General features: G+C 42.3%; 1 pseudogene; it reads right to left on the bottom strand.

Moving 5' to 3' along the window:
* Positions 1–2,054: 2,054 nt before the first annotated feature.
* LOC128928952 (uncharacterized) lies at positions 2,055–4,856 on the bottom strand (annotated as a pseudogene).
* Between the last annotated feature and the right edge of the window lie 375 nt (positions 4,857–5,231).

Genomic DNA, 5,231 nt, shown 5'->3' with positions numbered 1-5,231 from the left:
ATAATATCCTGAAGAGTATTTTCCAGCTTGGATCCATTCTCTTCGTCATATTCAGGTACACCTATCAAAGGTAAGTTAGGTCTTTTCACATAGTCCCATATTTCTTGGAGACTTTGCTCATTCCTTTTTACCCTTTTTTCTCTATTCTTGTCTTCTTGTTTTATTTCATTAAGTAGGTCTTCGACCTCTGATATCCTTTCTTCTGCTTGATCAATTCAGCTATTCAAACTTGTACATATTTCGCTAAGTTTTCATGTTGTGTTTTTCAATTCCATTACTTCATTTATATTCCTCCCTATATTGTCTGTTCTTGTTAACATGTCATCTAACCTTTTGTCAAAGTTCTTAGTTTCTTTACATTGGGTTAGAACAAGTTCTTTTAACTCCCAGAAGTTTCTTATCATCCACCTTCTGAAGCCTACTTCTGTTAATGGCACACAGTCCTTTTCCATCAGGGCTTGTTCCATTGCTGATGAGGAACTGTAATCCCCTGAGAGGGAGATGAGTTCTGATTTTGGGTATTCTCAGCCTTTTTAGGCTGGTTTCTTCCCTTTGTTATAAATTTATCCATCTGTAATCTTTACAATTACCACCTTTCTAGTTGGGTTTCTGAGTGGACGTCCAGTTTATTGATTCCCAGCGCTGGAATATGAGCAACCCACTGCGCCGGCCAAAATGCAGTTTTGAATATATGTTTATAAAAGGGGGAGTTTATTGGGAGAATTGACTCACATGATCAAAAGGTAAAGGCCCACAATACTCCATCTGCAAGTTGAGGAGCAAGGAAGCCAGTGGTGGATCAGACCAAGTCCCAAAACCTCAAAAGTAGGGAAGCCAACATTGCAGCCTTCAGTCTGTGGTCAAAGGCCCAAGAGACCCTGGAAAACCACTTGTGTAAGTCCAAGAGTCCAAAAGCTGAGGAACTTGGAATCAGATATTCAAGAGCAGGAAGCATCCAGCACGGGAGAAAGATGAAGGCCTGAAGACTTAGCAAGTCAAGTCCTTCCAACTTCCTGCTATATTCTAGCTGTGCTGGAAGCTGATTAGATGGTACCTACCTGATTGAGGGTTTGTCTATCTTTTTCAGTCCACTGACTGAAATGTTAATCTCCTTTGGCAACACCCTTACAGACATACCCAGGAACAATATTTTGCATCCTTCAATCCAATCAAGTTGACAATCAGTATTAACTACCACAAGTCCACCCCTTGTCAACTTGAACCCATGTACATCTCCTGAGATTATACATAATCTTTAAATAAAAATAATATTAAGGTTATAATTATGCCTAACATAATATAGCTATCCTTTGTACAAATGGAAGCATACTAATCCTTAACCTAAATGCTATTTCATAAAGTTAACAACACTTAAATGCTAATATAAAGCCAATAAATCTTATATCACATGGTGAAGGAAAAAGAAAGGAAATAAAATGAAGCTATTAGTACAGTGCGTACTGCACAGATATATTCTTAACAAAATAAGCAGGAAATATTCATGACAATTATGGTCCTCTTTTCTGCAACTGGTCACGTGGTCATAGCTGGTATTGCTGAATACCTTTTCCTACCACTCATTTTGTATTGCCTTTGCATTCAGCAAGCACCTCAGCAGGTTATGTTTCTTTTTTTACCTGGTGGAGTGACCCAAACCTTTATTCCTGAAAGGTCTGGGCCATTTGTAATCCTACCTGAATTGGGTTGTGGTAGTTTCACATTGACCGTAATCACACACCACGGTAATACTAAGAGATACCCTAAAGGATCTCCTGAATTCTGTGCATGCTCTTTCTTACCTCCATTGTGGAGGAGTAGACTGATTTCATCTTGATATTCTGGGTCAGTCACTCCAGTCAACACTGTAACTCCCTTCTTAACCTGTTGACTTAGAGGTAGGAGGAGCTGAAAGTGTCCAGGTGGCAATATTAGTTTCCAGTTTAATGGAATCATTGTTGTGTCTCCTGTTAGCAGCATTCCTCCCTTTGGAGCTAAGACCTCTAGGCTAGCAGAACTTAATGTTACAGAAGAGAAAGAAAAATTTTGCCTGTGGGTCAAGAAGTGATGATGAGTAGTGCCACTTCCACTTCCACCCCTTGATTCCTGGACTGGTGAATCCTATTTGAGAAACAGTATCATATATTAGACGCTGATTCAGAGCATACACAGCCTTCTGGAGAACTTTGGCCCAGCCCTGCAAAATATTGTCACCTAGTTAGCATTGTAATTGTGACTTCAAAAGGCCATTTCACCATTCTCTCAATCCAGCTGCTTCAGGATGATGGGGAACATGGTAAGACCAGTGAATTTCATGAGCATGAGTCCACTGCTGCATTTGTTTAGCCATAAAGTGAATGTCTTGATCAGAGGCAATGCTGTGTGGAATACCATGACAGTGGATAAGGCTTCCATGAGTCCACGGATGGTAGTCTTGGCAGAAACATTGCTTGCAGGATATGCAAACACATATCCAGAGTAATTGTTTATTCTGATGAGGACAAACAGCTGCCCTTTCCATGATGGAAGAGGTCCAGTATAATCAACCTGCCACCAAGTAGCTGGCTGAACACCCCAAGGAATTATGTCATATTGAGGACATACCAAGGTGTTGGTTTCTGCTGCTGGAAAATTGGGCATTCAGCAGTGGCCATAGCCAGGTCAGATTTGGAGTGTGGATATCCATGTTGCTCAGCCCATGTGTAACCTCCATTCTTACTACCATGGCCACTTTGTTCACGGGCCCACTGGGTGATGACAGGGGTGGCTTGGGAAAGAGGCTGAGTGGTGTCCACAGAATGAGTCATTCTATCCACTTGATTATTAAAATCCTCCTCTGCTGAACTCACCCTTTGGTGACCACTCACATGAGTTACAAATGTCTTCAGTTGTTGACCACTCAAAGAGGTCCATCCACATACCTCTTCCCCAAATTTCTTTGTCACCAGTTATACAATTATACTTCTTCCAAGTCCCTGACCTTCCAGCCAAACCAATGAATACAGCCCACGAATCAGTATATAATCACACATCTTGCCATTTCTCCTTCTAAGCAAAATGCACAACTAGGTGCACTGCTCTAAGTTCTGCCCACTGGGAAGATTTCTCTTCACCACTGTCCTTCAGGAATGTCCTAGAAAGGGGCTATAATGCTGTAGCTGCCCACTTTCAGGTGGTGCCTGTGTATCATGCAGAATCATCTGTAAACCAGACCCTTGTCTTCTCTTCCTCTGTCATTTGGTTATAAGGAATTCCCCATGAGGCCATTGGTGCAGGCTGGAGGAAAGAAGGCAAGGTGACAGGAGTGGGGACCATGGGCATTTGAGCCGCTTCCTCATGTAACTTACTTGTGCCCTCTGGACCTGCTCCAGCCTGATCACACATATATCACTTCCATTTGTTGCTGTAATGCTGCTGTCCATGCCCCACTTCATGGTTAGATGAGTCAGAAAGCACCCAGTTTATAATAGGCAGTTTAGGTTGTATGGTGACTTGTTTACCCATAGTCAAACATTTACTATCTACCAAAGCCCAGTAACAGGCCAAGAGTCATCTCTTAAAAGAAGAGTAGTTATCTGCAGAAGATGGCAGGGTCTTGCTCCAAAATCTTAGAAGCCTCCACTGTGATTCACCTATGAAGACCTACCAAGGCTCCAAACAGCATCCCTATCTACTATTGACGCCTCAAGCTCCATTGGATATGCTGGGTCATATGGCCCAGTGACAGAGCAGCTTTCCCAGCAGCCTCACCCTGTTGAAGAGCCTTCTTTTGTTCTTGACCCCACTCAAGCCTTTCCAGTCACTCAATAAATGGGCCAGAGTAACATACCCAAATAAAGAATGTGTTGCCTCCAAAATCCAAATAGGTCCACTAGGCGTTATTCCTCTTTCTTGGTTGTAGAAGGGGCCAAATGTAATAACTTATCCTTCCACTTTAGAAAGAATATCTCGACAGGCCCCCCCCACTGAACCCCCAGAAATTTTACTGAGGAGAAGGCCCCTGAATTTTTAGCTGATTTATTTTCCATCTCCTGGCATGCAAATCTCTCACCAATAAGTCCAATGTGTTTACTACTTTTTGCTCATTGGATCCAATCAGCATAATGTCATCAGTGTAACGGAACAGTGTGATAACTTGGAGAAGCAAAAGGCGATCAAGATCTCTTTGAACAATATTATGACACAAAACTGAAGAGCTCATATACCCCTGAGGTAGAACAGTGAAAGTATATTGCTGGTCTTGCAAGCTGAAGGAAAATTGCTTCTGGTGGGCCTTATGGACGGGAATGAAGAAAAAGGTATTTGCCAAATCAATGGCTGCATACCAGGTACCAGGAAATGTGTTAATTTGTTTAAGCAATAAAATCACATCTGGTACAGCAGCTGCAATTGGAGTCACCACTTGGTTAAGCTTACAGTAATCCACTGTCATTCTCCAAGATTAATCTCTCTTCTTCAGGCCAAATGGAGAAGTTGAATGGGGATGTGGTGGGAATCACCACCCCTTTATCTTTCAAGTCTTTGATGGTGGTGCTAATTTCTGCTATCCTTCCAGGGGTGCAATATTGTTTGTGACTTATTATTCTAGGTTCAGGCAGCTCTAATGGCTTCCATTTGGCCTTTTCCACCATAACAGCCCTCACCCTACCAGTCATGGAGCCAATGTAGGGGTTCTACCAGCTGCTGCTAAGTATGTCTATGCCAATTATGCATTCTGGCACTGGGGAAATGACCACAGGATGAGTTCAGGGACCCACTGGATCCACTGTCAGTCAAACCTTAGCTAAAACTCCATTAATTACCTGACCTCCATAAGCCCTTATTTTAACTGGAAGACCAAAATAGTGATGTGTCCTCATTCAAATCTGGACTTGAATTGTATCTCCCAGAATTCCCACATGTTGTGGGAAGGACCTACGGGGAGGTAATTGAATCCTGGAGGCTGGTCTTTCCTGTGCTAGTCTAGTGATAATGAATAAGTCTCCTGAGATATGATGGGTTTATCAGGAGTTTCTGCTTTTGCTTTTTCCCCATTTTCTCTTGCTGCTGTGATGTAAGAAGTGCCTTTCACCTCCTGCCAGGATTCTGAGGCCTCCCCAGCCATGTGGAACTGTAAGTCCAATTAAACTTCTTTTTCTTTTTTTCTTCCCAGTCTTATTTGTGTCTTTATCAGCAGTGTGAAAATGAACTAATGCAGTAAATTGGTACCAGTAGAGTGGGGTGTTGCTGAAAAC

This window comes from Callithrix jacchus, chromosome 8 (assembly GCF_049354715.1).
Source record: "Callithrix jacchus isolate 240 chromosome 8, calJac240_pri, whole genome shotgun sequence".
Lineage (NCBI taxonomy): Eukaryota > Metazoa > Chordata > Mammalia > Primates > Cebidae > Callithrix > Callithrix jacchus.
Note: the sequence above shows the minus strand (reverse complement) of the source record. Positions and strands in the feature narration are given on the sequence as shown.